At 38.1% G+C, this 19,221-nt stretch overlaps 1 protein-coding gene across 1 annotated transcript in view; it reads left to right on the forward strand.

Moving 5' to 3' along the window:
* The window catches only part of PIK3CG (phosphatidylinositol-4,5-bisphosphate 3-kinase catalytic subunit gamma), a 624,116-nt gene that overhangs the window by 137,250 nt on the left and 467,645 nt on the right, over positions 1–19,221 (forward strand). The window contains exon 2 of the mRNA XM_044088536.1: positions 10,670–10,761. The gene's annotated coding sequence lies outside the window, so the exon portion shown is untranslated. The remainder of the gene's footprint in view (positions 1–10,669; positions 10,762–19,221) is intronic.

Below are 19,221 nucleotides of genomic sequence, written 5' to 3' on the forward strand. Positions count from 1 at the left end.
TTTACCACAAGAAAGGTTCCCTTTATTTCCACATTTTTCAACATCTTCTCTGTTGGTCTTATGTATTTTCCATGCACCAAGAAATCCTTGAGATTTCTTCCCCTTTGATAGGAGATTCTTAATTTTATTTGCGACAATGACTGGACATTCCCTCTTATCTGTTTCCAGTACTCTCTTACCACCCCTGTCATTCTATGTGAAAATGAAGTATACTTAGTAACAAAAAACATAGTCCCTTTGTCCGATGTTCCCCCTACAACTCTTAATTTTCTTCCACTTTGTATACCTCCATTAACTACCCTCTCATTCTGCTTATTATCAAATATTTTTTGCAAACTTCCATATACACTCTCCATCTTATAACCCCTAGATACAAACATCGAGGCTACTTCCTGTGCCTCTTTGTACGCTTCTATAATATTACTACTCAGTCTCTTAATCCTAAGCATTTCCCCAAATGGAATGGATTCCATTGTATGATTTGGATGACAACTAGTAGCATATACCATCTGATTCATTTGATCAAATTTTCTATATACATTTGTATGGATTCTCTTGTTGTTATCCCCTCTCAATGTTATATCCAAATAATTTATCCTTAGACCTTTTTGAATACCATCAAATTTGATCCCATATTTATTAGCATTTAAATACTCTATAAAACTGGATGATTCACTTTCTCCCCCTCTACAAATAAAAATCAAATCATCTATAAATCGGAAATACTTAATTACATATTTCCTAAAAAATTCACTCCTATAAATATAAATGTTTTCTATTATTCCCATAAACAAATTAGCATATACCGGGGCAAAAGAAGCCCCCATTGCTGTACCTACATTCTGCCTGTATAAATTCCCATCAAATTCAAACATGTTGTTCTTAAGGCAAAAATGTGTCAATTCCTTAATATACTGTGTTTTGGGACTATCCCCTAAAAAATATTGTATAGCTTCAAGACCAAAAATATGTGATATATTAGTATACAAACTCACCACATCTACTGTTATAAAGTACATATCTTCAGCCCATATCACATCTTTAATTTTACTCAAAAAGTCAAATGAGTCCTTTATATAGGATGGTAACTTCATTACTTCTTTTACTAAAATTTCATGCAGCAAACAACTTAAATTGTATGTAAAATAACCAGTGGCTGATACAATAGTACGTCCTGGTGGTCGTAATGAATCCTTATGAATTTTAGGAACACAAAAAAATTTAGCAACTGTATTTCTTTTAACATTAAGTTTATGTGTTATATCATATGTTGTAAAATAATGTAATCGAACACCTTTCTTTAACAGCATTTGAAATTCACTTTGTGCTTGTAGTAAATTAGATTCATCTATCCTACTGTATACCACCTGATCATTCAGATATTGCATACACATCCTATAATAATCTTTTGAATTCATTATTACTAGTTTAACCCCTTTGTCTGATGTTTTAAAAACTATTTCATCATTGCTACTCATGTGTTGTAATTTAATCCATTCATCTTTTGCTAAATTATATTCTTTATTCAAACCTTCACATTCTTTAAATTCTTTCTCTATTATTAAATTTACAGCATTACTAAAACTTTGAATGAATGATTTTTTACTTGGTGGCATAAATGTACTATTAGATTTAATATTGCAGTGGTTATCAAAAATTCTGATGAGATGGATAACCTGATATGGGGTAACTCTCAGATTTTTCAGCCATCCAATACATTTTCCAAGAGTGTTTGTTCCCTCATCCGGTTTTGGCATTAAAGAAAACAAACAGCCTCAGCAAAAGTCTGGTAATCAGACGTTTAAAAACAATGGCAGAGAAGTTCAAAAAAAAAAAAAAAGAAAAGAAAGACAGCAGGAACAAAAGACAGCCCAATATGTCAGAATGACTATGTAAGGGACCTTATCCCCCATCGCATCACAACTTAACAGTCCTTTATCGCTTCCAGAAAGTTTGAATCTCCATTTCGCTTTTTGGCAACAGATGGCCACAGAGAAGTTTATTCTGAGACTGATGCTGCAGGGGTATAGATGGCAGTAAGGAGAAATGCTTCCTTTCCAAGGAATTATTCCACATTCACCAGACTAAACAAAATCCCTCTGTTACCTCCTGTCCTAAAGCACATGCGTTCTCAGGGGATGATACAAACAGTTTCTTCTCTACAGTGAGGAAGGTTATTTTATTTATTTATGTATTTTTTATTCAGAAATGTTTCTGGTGCCAAGAAAAGAAAATGCCTGGAGACCAGTTCTAGACCTTTCATTCCTAAACCAGTTTAGGACAGTGCTTTCTCTACACAATCTGTTACCCCTTCTTCCTCATTTGAGTTTGTTTTTTTTTTTTTTTTAGCCTTAGATTTAAAAGATGCTTATCATCACATTCCTATCTCTCCAAATTTCAGATGTTTCTTAAGGTTTTGTGTGTCTGGATCACATTATCAGTTTTCTGCTTTACCCTTTGGGATACCCACTGCACCAAGAGTGCTCACAAAGTGTCATCCTCCAGTTATAGTACATTGCTGGCTGCAGGATAACCACATTTTGACATATTTAGATGACTTGCTTATCTTTGCAGAGCCTTTTTCAAAGTAGCATGAATATCTCATTTGGGTGAGCGATCTCCAGTTCAGGTTGTGATTGTGAGGTGGAGTTCAGGGAAGAGTTAAAACAGGCACTCTGAGGCAGTGAAGAATTACCGAATAGCTGCAAAACTACAGCAGAGATGGTAAGGGAGACAGCTAGAAAGGTGCTTGGTGTGACATCTGAACAGAGGAAGGAGGACAAGGAGACCTGGCGGTGGAATGAGGAAGTACAGGAGAGTGTACAGAGGAAGAGGATGGTGAATAAGAAGTGGCATTGTCAGAGAGATGAAGAAAGTAGACAGGAGTATAAGGAGATGAGGAGCATGGCAAACAGAGAGGTGGCGGAGGCTAAGGATAAGGCATATGGAGAGTTGTATGAAAGGTTGGACACTAAAGAGGGAGAAAAGGACCTGTACCGATTGGCTAGACAGAGGGGCCGAGCTGGGAAAGATATGCAGCAGGTAAGGGTGATAAAGGATAGTGAGGGAAACATACTCACAAGTGAGGAAAGTGTGTTGAGTAGATGGAAAGGGTACTTTGAGGGGCTGATGAATGAAGAGAATGAGAGAGAGAGAGAAGGTTGGATGATGTGGGGATAGTGAATCAGGAAGTGAAACAGATTAGCAAGGAGGAAGTCTGGACAACTATGAAGAGGATGAAAAATGGAAAGGCTATTGGTCCAGATGACATACCAGTGGAAGCATGGAGGTGCTTATGAGAAATGGCAGTGGAGTTCGTAACCAGATTGTTTACTGAAATCTTGGAAAGTCAGAGGATGCCTGAGTAGTGGAGAAAAAGTGTTTGGGTACCTATTTTTAAGAATAAGGGTGATGTGCAGAGTTGTAGTAACTACATAGGGATAAAACAGATCAGTCACAGCTTGAAGTTATGGAAAAGAGTAGTGGAAACTAGGTTAAGAAGGGAGGTGATGATTAGCGACCAGTAGTATGGTTTCATGCCAGGAAAGAGCACTACAGATGCAATGTTTGCTCTGAGACTGTTGATGGAGAAATATAGGAAAGGTCAGAAGGAGTTGCATTGTGTCTTTTTGGACTTGGAGAAAGCATATGATAGGGTGCCTAGAGAGGAGTTGTGGTATTGTATGAGGAAGTCAGGAGTGGCAGAGAAGTATGTAAGAGTGGTACAGGATATGTACGAGGGTAGTGTAACAGTGGTGAAGTCTGCAGTGGGAGTGACAGATCCATTTAAGGTGGAGGTGGAATTACATCAAGGATCAGCTCTGAGCCCTTTCTTATTTGCAATGATGATGGACAGGTTGACAGACGAGATCAGACAGGAGGCCCCATGGACTATGATGTTTGCAGATGACATTGTGATCTGTAGTGAGAGTAGGGACCAGGTTGAGGAGACCCTGGAGAGGTGGAGATATGCTCTAGAGAGGAGAGGAATGAAGGTCAGCAGGACTAAGACAGAATATGTGTTTGTGAATTAGCGGGAGGATAGAGGAATGGTGAGGATGCAGGGAGTAGAGTTGGTGAAGGTGGATGAGTTTAAGTACTTGGGATCAACAGTTCAGAGTAATGGTGAGTGTGGAAGAGAGGTGAAGAAGAGAGTACAGGCAGGGTGGAATGGGTGGAGAAGAGTTTCAGGAGTGATTTGTGACAGATGGGTACCAGTAAGAGTGAAAGGGAAAATCTACAAGAGGGTAGTGAGACCAGCTATGTTGTATGGGTTGGAGACTGTGGCATTGACAAAAAGGCAGGAGTCAGAGCTGGACGTGGCAGAGTTAAAGATGTTAAGATTTGCACTGGGTGTGACAAGGCTGGACAGGATTATGAATCAGTATATTAGAGGGTCAACTCAGGTTAGACGGTTTGGAGACAAAGTCAGAGAGTCGAGATTGCGTTGTTTTGGACATATGCTGAGGAGGGATGATGGGTATATTCGGAAAAGGATGCTAAGGATGAAGCTGCCAGGTAAGAGGAAAAAAGGAAGGCCTAAGTTAAGGTTTATGGATGTGGTGAGAGAGGACATGCAGGTGGTTGGTGTGACAGAGCAAGATGCAGAGGACAGGAAGAAATGGAACAGATGATCCGCTGTGGTGACCCCTAACAGGAACAGCCGAAAGAGAAGAAGAAGAAGATCTCCAGTTCAGGTTGTCTTAATTTTCATGTTCTGTCTGCTAGACACCTCAGTACAAAAATCTTTTCTTCCACAGGAAAAATAGCTCTATATTTAGATCCATGTTAGATAATTAGATAACAGATATTTCAATCTATTCTAAGGGTTTTCCACTCAGACTTTAGTCACTGTGTCACTCTGACTTTGGTCATTTGATGTAATCAATGAGCATGGGAGGTGGGGAAAAGGACTGGGTAGTGCATCAATAAAAAAAAATCCTCTCAAAAGGAAACACAGATGAGTCATGCCCATAGGACACCCTCAGGATTCACAACTGGCCCCAGCAAAATCTGGAGTAAGTTGGGGGGGGGGGTTGGAAAATAGCTGGTAGACTCAGCATGGCCATTGAGTACTGGGAGCTGGACCAATAAAGATGTAGGTAAAGGAAACCAAAAAAAAATTAAAGAAATAGAAAACAAGTAATGGACAAAGCACTGCAAGCAGTTCCAAATATGCCTCATGTAGCACACACAGAGAACGTACAAGGAATTAATGTAAATAGGTATGGGCTTAACCTAATCAGTGGCAGCTAGGAATGTTTTTAAGGCATAACTGCATGTGTAAGTCTTATGCAAATCCGTCCCTCAGATCATGTCACAGCAGAGGGGATAGCTAAGGCTGGATAACTACAACCAGAAGTTTTCCCAGATGATCTCAATAATGCTACAGCTGCTAGAGATGTTACCTCACAAAGGATAAGAATGGAAATGGATGCAGGACCATGAAAACACCATTGAAGTGTAATGAATTGCTTAATTGGCAAGGTGCTTCTCCATGTTGAGCCATCTTTGCATAATGGTCTGGCAAAGGATGTTTCTTCTTATGGGACTGATTTCATTTTATCACACAGACTTCCTGATGGTGCAGAAAATGAGCTTCATCTAGAGACTTTTCATAAATGATAGCCCACTAATTTGCTCTTCATTTACTATCAACATTACTTACTACTTCAGGTTCTGCACCACAGTATAAATTAAATAATGTTTTGTTTACTTTGCTTGCACACTGCTTAGTTATGAGTAAGTACATATTCTCTTCCCTGGCACACTGAACAACATTCAACAGATGTAGGACTGTTGAACTCCAGCCCCTCTTTACCACACTAGGACAACAGAACAACAAAAAACTTTAGAATACATTCCTGCAACTTACACAATCAAAGTTCTGAGAATGTTGCATAAGTTCATGGACTGCTAATGTATATGGTTCTATCTACCCATCCATCTAGCTATCTATCTGTTTATCTGGCTATCTATCTATCTATCTATCTATCTATCTATCTATCTATCTATCTATCTATTTAAACATCTCAGCAGCCAACATCTTTACAATGATGAATGAGGAGTCAGCTTGCATTTGATAAAGGCGTACATACATTCCATTCTATGAATTATGATGCTGTGGGAGGTTGGCATAATGGCTAAGGTGTTTCCCTTATAGACACAAGGTGCAGAGTTTGATTCTCACAATGAGGGATTGGCTAGACTTAAAATTGCTCGTAAGTGCAGTTAGCATAGTACTAATATGAACCTAACCTATCTTTCACAGTAATTAGTTTGTGTAGTACAACATCATGGCTGCCATCAAATTTTAATAGTACCACCATTTATGGAGTAAAATAAATTGCTCACTTTTGAAATAATGTTCTACTGCTAAATGGATCTAGTGCTACAAATGGTTTACCTTTGAATGTTCGACGGCAACATCTTCGAAACTGTTGCCATGAACTGCAAACCATGAAATTCCGAAACAGTGAAAACTGAAGCGCAGAATTCCAAAATCTCACCCCCTTTTTGACCCATGTTAGTGCTTGTTTCGGCAGTGGAGCAATTGGAAATATCGAAATTCTATATTTATTCGACATTTCAGGAAGTAGGCGCTTCGGTTTTCCCATAAACGGTTCGCGGATGTGCACGCTTGACGAATGTGCTTTCACACATTCAAAGGTAAACTCCTACGAACAGGTACTCTAGTTTTTGAGTGGATTCACTTTGTGTGTGAACGTGCCCCATTTATGTATATATATATATATATATATATATATATATGGTTCTACCTGACTTCGTCGACAGCGCAGAAGACCGACATCGGAATCCGGAGCTCCAGAAGATCGAAAGTGAAGAAGACCGACGCGAATCGCGAGTGGCAGAACATCGACAATGCAGAAGACCGACACGACAGATGACAACACCAGCGCCGAGGATGCCGACATGGGGAAAGGCTGTGTGAGTATGCGGTAGTGACGGACGTTAGGGTGCGAGGCAGGTAAGTGTGGAGATTGACGGTCTGTGGGGATAGGGGTGGGTTAAGTGAGTTAGGTTAGGAGCGATAGGGGTGGGTTAAGTGAGTTAGGGTTAGGGAGCGATAGGGGTGGGTTAAGTGAGTTAGGGTTAGGCGATAGGGTGGGTTAAGTGAGTTAGGGTTAGGGGCGATAGCGGGTTAAGTGAGTTAGGGTTAGGTAAGTGTGCGATAGTGACGGACCTTAGGGTTAGGGTAAGGTTTAGTGTGGGCTTGTAAGGATTTTGGTGTGCTTGTGTTGTGTGTGTGGTTTGTGGAATGGGGATGTGTTTTGTTTTTAATAATTGTTATTGTGGTGTGTGCAGTGTATGGGGTTTCGTGTTTGTGTACCGTCGGTTATTTCGTTGTCGGTTATGTGTGGTTTCGTGTTTATGGACTGTCGAATATGTGGTGTCGGTGATGTGGTTGTCGGTGTTGTGTGGTTTCAGCTATGTCAGGTAGAACCATATATATATATATATATATATATATATATATATATGTATATATAGATATTTATATATGGATCTACCTGACAACACCGACAAACCACAACACCGACAACGAAATCAGACACAGCACATAACCGAATGTTCACAAACACGAAACCTCACATGCCCGACACACCATAATACCGACACAATACCGACAATAAACAAACAAAACAAATCCCCTGTCCAAAAAGCACACACACAACACGATCACACCAAAATCCTTACAAACGCACACTAAACCTCACTTTCACAACTATCTACACCCTTAACCCAAACCCTAACCCTAAGGTCCTTCACTATCGCACACTTACCTAACCCGTGCCCTAACCCTAACTCACTTAAACTGCCCCTAACCCAAAGACTATCACTATCGCACACTTACCTAACCTGCGCCCTAACCTTAACTCACTTAACCCACCCCTAACCCAAAGACTATCACTATCGCACACTTACCTAACCCGCGCCCTAACCCTAACTCACTTAACCCACCCCTAACCCAAAGACTACCACTATCGCACACTTACCTAACCCGCGCCCTAATCCTAACTCACTTAACCCACCCCTAACCCAAAGACTATCACTATCGCACACTTACCTAGCCCGCGCCCTAACCCTAACTCACTTAACCCACCCGTATCCCTAGACACCGTCAATATCGGACACTTACCTTACTCGCACCCTAACGTCCGTCACTACCGCATACTTACACAGCCTTTTCCCATGTTAGTCTTCTCAGCCTTGGGGTTTTCATCCGTCGGTCTTCTCAGCTTCGGGGTTTTCATCCGTCGGTCTTCTCAGCGTCGGGGTTTTCATCCATCGGTCTTCTCAATCTTCGATCTTCTGGTGTCGGCGATCTCCTTGTCGGCGTTCTCAGCTGTTGACATTGTCAGGTGCTCACTTATATATATATATGTATAGTTTTACTTCCAAATATCTAAAACCCATAACATTGAAAACTAGAACATTGAAACTTTGCATCACAACATTGAACATTACAAATAACATGAAAATAACATCCCCTCCACTTATAACAACACCAAACTAACAAACACACTTTTACTGTGTTTCTACAGGGGAGGGCAAGACCCCTGCAACCCCCCCCATGTGGGGGGCTCTGCCCCTCCACTCTCCCCCCGTAAATTAAATATACCAACTCTGAGATCGCACTAAAGTGGGAAAAAGTTAATTTCCTAACCCCACTGTATCGTGATCACCATAAAGAATGTGCACATAATGTCTATATCACTTACCTGCATAGCCTAAAAACAACATACAGAGTGGCAAAATAAACACTATATAAATAGTATAAATTCATACACTATATAAATAATAACAATAGAAATAAAAACTACAACATCTCATAGTAATACCACAAGATTAACAGATTAAACTATAACATTTACACGTCTGATGATACACTATTCCGTATCATACATTTTAGATGTTCTGAAATTCGATGATATGAATTTTAGATGTTTTGGGTTTTTGATGTTATGGTCTCGATGTTTTGAATTTAGCTGTTATAAGTTTTAGATGCTTTGAAGTGTTTTGTTTGTATCTTTCGGCTTTTCCCGTAACTACATATATATATATAATATATATATATATATATATATATATATATATATATATATATATATATATATATATAAACTCCCTTCCTACTCCCTAACCATACAGTCTCCCCCCTTATTCCTTCCTCAAGGCTGCCCCACTAACCTCACTTGAACTTGAATAATGTGTTTGTGTAAGCTTTGGCAAAGTCATATTCTAGTGTAAGTGTGAGCAGTGGTCTACACAAGCTATAAATCAGTAAGTCTCTGGCTTTGTAACACTGGGTTTCCAGAGTGGTTGGGACTCAAGCTTGTAGTGTTCCCTACGTATAGATTACACACACACACACACACACACACACACACACACACACACACACACACACACATTCCGTACCTCTCAACTGTCTAGATTTTTGCAGAATATCAAGATTTTTGCTTCATATTTTTGGAGTGTTCCTCATAAAATTTGTTGTTTTCAGGCAAATCATTGAGGATTGAATTAATTAAATAATGACAGACATTTGAGTTTCAGACTTTGTATCCTTGAAAAAATGTTCTGTAACACAAAACCTTTTATTCTGGCAACTTTCTATGCTTGTAAGAGCAATATTTAAAAATTGTCCCTATTTTTGTGCCTTTGTCCCCCATTATTTTTGGCTTTGTCCAGATTTCTTGTGCTAAGAGGTTGAGAGGCATCACACACACACACACACACACACACACACACACACACACACACACATTCATATGTACACATATACTCGTCACTAGCACATAAACCTGTCCATTTACATCACACAAAGCACTTTCTCTGATTCAGATTTTCAAAACAGCAGGCAACCTGTAAGTGACCAGAGCACTAAGCAGATGGAGAATGATGCTTATAATTCATAGTGATGCAGCCTGGGATGTAGACCTTCTGCTTAAATGTAGGAAATTAGACTTAGTTTGCAACAATCTGAAACAGTAAGGATGTGGCTTGTGTCAGAGCACTGGTGTAAAGAGAGGCAGGACTGCAGCTTTGTACCAGATACAAGTACCAGTTGTAGTCAGTGCAAAGCTCTTTCTCTGAACTTCTAAAGCCCCAAATGAATGTGGCAATACAAGGGCAGCATTACAGCATAGTGCTGTATCTGTTATTTGCATTAAAAAAGTCTTTCAAATCCTTATAGTTAGAAGGGGTCAAGGGATACCCAGGTCACATAGGTCTTACAGAAGAAAAGGTGCAATGATGTAGCTTTTGATACGCCAACAGTATTATTTCATTTCTATGCTTTATAGACTTTGATACTGCTTTAATACAGTAACTTAGTTTTGCATTTGTTGTTTTGAGGATTAAGAATATGAGCAATCTGCATCACAAATTTAATTCCTTTAACATTTCAGGTACACGGTAACTTCTTACCCAGTAAAAGTATCTTTGTTTTCTATTTGGAAATTAAGCAGTATGTCTGTATAATTCTAACTAAAGCATTAAGCTAAGGCTGTTAGACTTGTATTCAAAATAAGAATCGGTTTGGTTAAGGCTTCCTTCCTGTTACTGGCTGCTGACTGCTATACTTCCTCAATAACAAAAGATATAAAGGACTAAGAAAGAAGTTTATACATGTTTGTTTCAGATTTACAGATGAAATTCCTGATGAACGCAGTAAACATGGGATCTTAGTTCTATCAGCCCTTTGAAAGTAAGATGAACTCTTCAGATTTGCAGGTATTGTTTTGTTCTTAATGCTACTCATTAATGACAGATGCAGAAATTGTCTACTGTTAGACTGTTTATTTCCATAAAGTGTTTTAAAGTGGCTCATGTTTCAAGGCTGTTTTTACATGTATTGAATTCATGCAACATTCATGGTGTTATAGTTCTGACTTTTAATATGGTCTGTAAAAAGCCATATTTATCAGCAGCTGAAATAATCCTGACTTATTAAAGTATTTTTCAGGCCATGGGTAACTTGTTGATTGGGAGGCTGCCAGTGAAGATTTTCCTATTTGAATGCCAAAGGGTTTGTGTAATATATTTCAGTTGTGTTTTATCCTAAAGTATGCTACATCTTCATTAACTGGCTTACATTTTAATTTTTAGTGATGCATAAACAAAATGGAGCTTCAGACAGTAGTAAAATGTTGTTCTGTACTGTGGTTTATAAACTGAAAGGCAACCGGACAGTGAACACATCTAAAATGAAAAGATTAGGATTTGAACAGATCTGCTGCAATAATCAAAAACGTGTGTGTGTGTGTGTGTGTGTGTGTGTGTGTGTGTGTGTGTGTGTGTGTGTGTGTGTGTGTAAAATTATCAGTTTTAGGAAGCAGACATATCTCCTCTGATAACCTATTAAAATGCTGTTTTCAGAGCTGTTAGCTCTGTCTTAAACTTTTGGTGGATTGTCAAGCCTCTTTACACCTCTGCAGTGTTAACTTCCGTGCTATTCTGCAGCTAAAATTAAAAACCCCTCTATATTTTGAAGTGCTTGCTGGAATTTCTCTTACTTGCAATTAAATGTAACCAGTAAAAGGCTGAAGTAGTAATTTGGTTGGATGCAAGTTGTATTGATCTATTCTTCCTTGCACAGAAAATAGGGGCATTGGATATAATACAATACAGCCTGTTACTTTAACTGCCAAGCAGCTTTGGTTTTCACACATTTTATTTGCTTTGGAGCCAACAAATGCATAGGCAAATATTTAATTACTGTTTGCTGTGACAAAACAGAACTTGAATTTTACCTATGTGAAAATCAAGTGTGTTAAAGATTTTTACTTTAAAGCACTTTAAATTAGAAAAATCCACAGAGAATGCAGAATTTCCAGATTTATGAAATGAGAGGTAGGGACAATAAAAAAAAGGTCCTTCAAAAAAAAAAGGTATTTCATGCGGAACTGCCTGCTGTTCCGCATTGAACAGAAGAGGCTCTGCTGTGCGATTTTTGATTGGCTCGTATGCCAGTATATGAGCCAATCAAAAATTGCACAGCAGAGCCTCTTCTGTTCGATGCAGAACAGCCCGCTGTTTTGCATTGAACAGCAGTGGCTCCACTTTGCGATTTATGATTGGCTCGTATGCCGGCATACAAGCCAGTCAAAAATCGCATAGCAGAGCCCCTTCTGATCAATCCAAAACAGCCTGCTGTTTCGCACTAAACAGAAGTGGCTCCACTTTGTGATTTATGATTGGCTTGTATGCTGGTATATGAGCCAATCAAAAATCGCACAGCACAGCCTCTTCTGTTCAGTGCAGAACAGAGGGCTGTTTTCACCAGGATTTTAAGAGGCAGTGCAGGACTCGGGAATGGGTTGCTGATCTCAGGACAGTCCTGCTCAAATAGCGACATCTGGCGACCCTGAGAGCATGAGATATGTTTGCAAGAGATGCAAAAGGCAACGTTTGTAAGTGCCAGTGTTACTATGAATGCAATAGGATTAATTTGCAATCATCAAGCCCATTAGCTGAAATGGTTAAGCAATAGGCAAATGTAAATGTTTCATGAAAAGCCTGACAGACATACAGTCTGCATCAAATATTTAGAAGCATATTTACCAACAGATTGACTTAAGTGGGGTTACCTGAATCCTTGTGTAATTCTAAGTAGTAGAACTAAAATTCTTGGAATTCTGAGGCTTGAACAGAAAATATGACAGACAAAATCTAGTTAAGTACTAGTGATCCTAGCCTGTGGTATCCCCATACTATAATGTACAGAAACTCTGGAGTTAGTATATATTTAGTTATCAGGGACTGCATGATGTACTTTTCCCATATCAGGGGATGCAGGGAGGCAAAGGCCCCACTGCAAAAATTCTTTTACACTACAACAGCAAGTTTTAGAATTCACTGTTTTGTTTATGGTGTTACATGGTATCTATTGCATGTATGGAGTTTGAATATTTTGTCAAATCTGGGGCCAACAAATGCATAGGAAAGGATTAATTACTGTTTGCTGACAAAACATTGCTTGTTATTGGTAATGAACTTTACCTACATGAAAATGGAGACGGAGTACTGAAGATCATGTGATGAAGGGACAAGACCTTCCTCAATGTTTAGATACTATGGCTGCTTAACGTGATTCAGAGACATTCAATGGAAATACATCTCATTAGAATGCATGGCAATGTATGACATATACATTTTCACCCATGTATGTCTGAGGACTCCACAACACGAATGCTGTAGAATCAGTATATATAGGCATTCTAATGCAAATGCCTATACTACACAAAGTGGTTGTTTTGAGCGCATGGGTACAGACCATCCCAATGAGCTTTAGGAGGTAGGAGAATAGTGTGATCCATCTCACAGATATTGCTATGGTTTGGGATGACTTTATCAAATTTCATAAGTATATTGTCAGATTTCTATCTCTGCTAAAGAAACATGACAATATATGTATCAACACATCAGGAAAGACTATATTGTACAGATAGGCAATACTCTTTACCAGGGTGTAACATGACTAATGATCATTTTCAGCCATGACCTGAGAGGATAAGGCTGAGTCTTGTGTCATAACACTGTAAGTATTACATAGTATTTCAAGTAAACACAAAAAGCTTAATTTTTGCATTATCATAAAATATACAGAAGAAAGCTATAAGCAAACACTTTGTCATACAAAGTACACAATATGCACAAAAGGAAGCTGCATAGAATATATTGCTAGAGTTTACAAGTTTGTACTCCAAAATAGTTTGGATCCAGAATGAAGTATCAAATGTAAAACCTCTGAATGCAAGCAAACTGATGCTAAACCACCAAAAAAACCCTTCTTGAATGAAAACTATACAACAGACAAATTATTGTTTTTGTTATGGGTACATCCCAGTGGGGGAGACTTTGCATCCCCACCACCTTTAACTAACTATATTTACCCCATGGCTGCACAGCTATTCGAGAAAAATAACACCCTGCAAAGATACATGAACTGTGCTGTCATACAGTGAATGTCACTATACTAAACCCAGTCAGGAAAAGGTAACACTGTGATAGTGGAAGAAGAGAGTTGCCACTCACTGAAATACGGGTCTAGCTTGTTAAGCTATGGTGATCTGCACCTCTCACTTTTAAGACCTTTGCTACCATCCAGTGCCTTTTTTAGGCAGAGTCCATTTGATGGACATTTCAATGTAACTAAGATGTCAGTCCCAAAATCAGATTACATTAAGTTGACTCTCCTTAATATCAGAAGTTTAAACAAAATATTGCCTGATCTGGAGGCACTCCTGCATTTGGAAATCACCCATCTCTGCATAGTTACCGAAACTTGGTTTAAATGTAAAGTGAGCACTCCCTATGTACCAGAGATTTGCATTTTTCATGCCTTCAAGCACAATGGCAACTGTGTTAGAATCTCCATATTTGTCAAGAAAAATATTTCCTCCAAGCAGATCCTTAGGGGCACACAGCCTAAACTTGTTGAACTACAGATCACTCTAGGTAGTACTGATTATCCACTGTTACAGAACAACTTCTTTTTTTTCCTGATGATCACGTAGGATCTGTTAGTGTTCTAAATGATCTTCCTATTAGCAAAAGTTCCTTTATTTTGGTTGACTTTAACAATTCTTCAATAAACTGGGACACCTATAACTTCAGTGTTGAATATGGCCAAAAATTCCTACATTTAATAAGTTAAAATTCTGTTGAGCAGCTGGTGAATAAACCTACTTGAGGGCATAGTATTCTTGATGTAATTCTTGCAAATATGACTGCATCTTACACTACTACTCTGCCATCTCCTTCCCATTGAAATCTAACCACAGACTTGTAATCTTCTCCTTTAAACTTCAAACAAAACTTATACCACAAACTATACTGAATTTAGGGTTGCCACCTTTCGTTGTGGGTAAATCTGAACTTAGGCCACACCGCATCACATCTCCTACAATCCCGCCCACTTTCCACCTATTTTGTGACGCCATTGCCATGTCAAAGAAGGGGAACACACCCTTTTTCCATTCATGATGTCTTTTTTCTGTGACTTGACTATGCTTTTTATAAAAAAAAGCAAAGTAAATCTGCCAATTTAACAACAAAACCCAATAGTCTTGATTCTTTTTTTGAAACAGAATACTAGAGTTTGCAGTGTTTTCCAGACTAATGGACAATCAGTTTGATTTCCGGGTAGTCCAGAAAAGAAACGGATAGCTGGCAACTCTAATTGAATTTAAGGACTACAAACATGCCAATCTCAACTTACTAAATGAAGAAATATCAGCATTACTTATGACTGTACCTCCACTAATCTTAATATAGCAGCAAGCTTCATTAAGGAATTCTACTCCCATTTAGAAAAATACATAGAGCTAACAGTCCCTACCAGAACCAAGTTATAATAGGAAATTCAAAACAAACTATCCTGTTGGTCTAATGCCATAAATAAACCATACAACAAAAGAAAGAAAGAAACTTTTTAAATTATTTAATAGACCAAAATCCTATCTTCTCAAAGAAAATATTAAAAGCATTACTAAAAAACTGAAGAACACTATCAGATTCACTAAAGGAGCCAATGAGCTTAGGCTGACCTCTGAAGCCAATGCTAATTATAAATCCTCCTTTAGCTCTGTTAGACTGCTAAAGAACAATATTTTACATTGTTCAGAACATATTCGTAATGTGGCCTCCTATTCTGACTCACCTGACATTGCTAATATCTTTTTGAGTAAATTAAGTACCAACTTGGCCATGAAACGTCTGATTATAGCTCTAAGATATCTGAATCCCTGATTCACCCAATTATCTCTAAAGATCTTTTACTGAAAGTGCTAAGACCAAAAATACTTCCTCCATTTGACCTGACAATATACCTGACTGTTTAACAGGGTTAAACATGCCCTTGCATTAACACTCTTCAAACTGTTTAACTTAAGTTTAACTACAAGCAATGTTCTTGATAGGTGGTGCACAGCAGTAGTGATGCCCCTCTAAAAAGATGACTTTACAATTCATCCATCAGCCTTACAAGCCTCATCTGCAAAGCTACAGAATGTATCATAAAGGACTTCATAAACTGTGATATCAAGAATTTTGTTAGACCTCATCTCCAATAGTTTGGCTTTGTGAAGGGTAAATCCTGTCTATTTAATCTGGATCTGATAAATTTCTTTGAAGTGGTTATGGAGGCCATTAATTTTGGCCTTGCAGTGCACATGGCATATCTTGAAATGGCTAAGGCTTTTGACACCATTCCCCATGCTGGCATCATACAAAAGCTAAATGCTTTAAAACTCAACCCATATGTGGTAAGATGGATAGCAATCTGACTGAAAAAAAAGAACCTTCACAGTATGACTTGTTGGAGCCTCATCAGAAAGTATTAAAGTAACCAGCAATTTCCCTCAGGGTCAGTGCTGGGACTTCTCATTTTTGATATTTACTTCTCAGATCTCTAAGCAGAGAGATCATTTCTGGTTCAGAAAATATGCAGACAACTGCAAAATGGAGGTTGTTGTTAAGTCACTCTATGACTCCAAACCCTCCAGAATGAACACTTACTAGTAAACTCTTGATGTAGTAAAAATGGGGCACAAACTAAATGCTAAAAGGTGTAGGATCATCACTTTTGGTACACAACCCCTCCCTTCATCATACTGTTTAGACAACATACCTCTGCAAAATGAAAATGTCATTTATTACCTAGATACTTGGGTCGATATCTCCCTATCTTTTGACTATCAAATAACAATGGTTGTAAGGAAATACTTTTATTTAGCCAAACTAATTGTTAAAGGAACATTAGCAATGTCTGAAGAGGTAATCACTCCATTATGCTCAGCATTGATTAGGTCAGTTATTCAGTACAATATGCCCTTTGGGATATATTTCACTAAACATATCGAAAAATTAGAAAGGCCCAAAGTTGCCTAACCAGAACATTCACACGTCTAAATTCCTAAGCTACCAAGAGAGTCTGAAAGCTCTATCCTTCTATTCAGTGTCTTATAGACATTTTGTGGGGAGATCTCTGTCCCACTTAGCATGCCAGTAGAGAACCAATTGTCCTGGACCTCCTGTTTCTCCACAAGTCTAATATCTCCACCAATAATAGAGCCAGGGACCTAAATCTTCACCAACATATAAATAAAACATGGTCAAGGGACAGGTTTATAACCGAGTACCTCTCCAAGTTCTGGAATAAGTTTTCCCTACTTGTTAAGAGGACAATTTGTAAAAAAAAATTATGCATGTATTGTGTTTTACAATATATTCTGAACTGCTGAATAAAAAGAGAATGAAACATTAACAAAGAAAAGCTGAATAGTAGGAAATAATGAAAGAAAAAATTATACCTGGCAAAGAAGTTAAATAAGATGAGATGAGGGAGGAATGCAAGCAACAGAGAGTGATTACAGCTGAAAGAAATGTTTCTACAGTGTGTAGTCAATGTACGAGTATATATGTGCAGGGTATATGTACTGTGTGAATGAAGAATTAGAAATGTTGTTAACTGCATTAACCTAGATTAAAGTTTAGATTGAAATGGTTTACCTGACAGTGGGCAGGCAGAGGCATGTTTATTTTTGTTTTGAATAATATTTTGAGGTGACAAAAAAGTTGTTAATTTCTAAAAGTGATATTGGAAGACAGAATTTACTGTTTAAATTAGATTGTTGAAGAACCAGGAATCAGCATGTGGATTGGTCCTCATTCATTCTCTATGTCTCTTTCTGTCTGGTCTGTCAATGTTATTGCATCAGGTGTCTTCTATTCCAGACAACAATAAAAAAGCTGTAGGTTTATGGTCCTAAAAGAAGGGATAGAAGACATATAGGTATGAATGACAGTAAATGGGTTGTGAATCTCTAAAACCAAATAGTTTTATTATTACAGTGGGATGGAAAAAAACAAAGAGCTGAAAATTCTTTGCTATTTGGCTTTTTCCTGGGTCAGGGAAAAAAGTTAAAATGAGATGAGTAACGTGTAATGGCCCGGGAGATAAATTCTGAAGCATATTTATCCATATTCATTAACTGGGAGAGAGCATATTTATTCATATTCATTAACTGGGAGAGAGCACTGATTCCAAACTGATATTTTTGTAGTCTCAGCCCTAGTGCTCTGTCTAGTTAAGTGATTTACTGACAGTCACACAGTTAGGCCAATGTCGGAAGAAATCAAACTTTGTACCACAGGAAGCAGCTTGTTAATAGCTCATAGCCTTAGTTCTCTGCTTAAAACAAGCACAAATAATGTTTTATCCCAACCTAAACCATTTTGGATCTGCATTATAAATGTTGGAAACTGCATATTCCCTAAGACCTATAAATGACAAACATAGACAAATATATACTAGAGACAATCAAAAGTCTTACATCAAATGTTTTACATATTCCCTACTTGTTTTTTTAAACACTATAGTATATGATATTCAGATTCAAGCCCACAATAGTCTAAACTACCCACAATTTTATTTCAAACCAGCAAATAATAAAGATGTTGAAAAGAATTTGGAAAATATTACTTGGCACTTGATTTGACTCAAAAGGAATAAATGTTTCCTTACATAAGGAGATAAAAGGTTGTGTTCTATTACCTTCAAAGAACAGCTTAAAACCTTATCTTTGTACTTTGTCTGAGACAGATGCTTTAGGAGTAATCTCATTCCAGCATATAAGGCCTCACGTGACACTAAGCTGACTAACATTCAAGTTAACAAACTCGGAAACACCATGACTCCTGGACAAAAGACAACCCACAGAGCAAAATAAATAGAACCTACTGGTGTTAAAGATAACCTCATACAAAAGATTTTGCTCTTAAGGAATAGAATACCCTTGCATATTAAAGAAAGTAGTTTGCTGTCTTCACATGCAGCATGGAAAAATGGATGGGTAACTATAAATATACCCCCTGTCCTCCCGTACAGTCCATTAGGGGAAGGGATAACATGCAGAGGCTGTTGCTATGGCTAATCTAACTATCTACTGCATAAACTGCTTAGTAATAACTTATGAACTTATGTGATGAGAAGTCAGATGTATCTCTGATTTGACAGGGATCCAAGATGAAAAGATGGGTCAGGTGACTAAAGCAAAGGGTGAGATGGGTGATACGTATATGTGAAGGAAGGAGATTCTCCTGTCACTCCAATAGTTATATAGAGAACTGTGATATACATTTTGTAGGAGAGTGAACATACAAGAAGAACAACTAAGTGCAAGAAGAAAT

This window comes from Protopterus annectens, chromosome 11.part0 (genome assembly GCF_019279795.1).
Source record: "Protopterus annectens isolate FY-2018-M chromosome 11.part0, PAN1.0, whole genome shotgun sequence".
Lineage (NCBI taxonomy): Eukaryota > Metazoa > Chordata > Ceratodontiformes > Protopteridae > Protopterus > Protopterus annectens.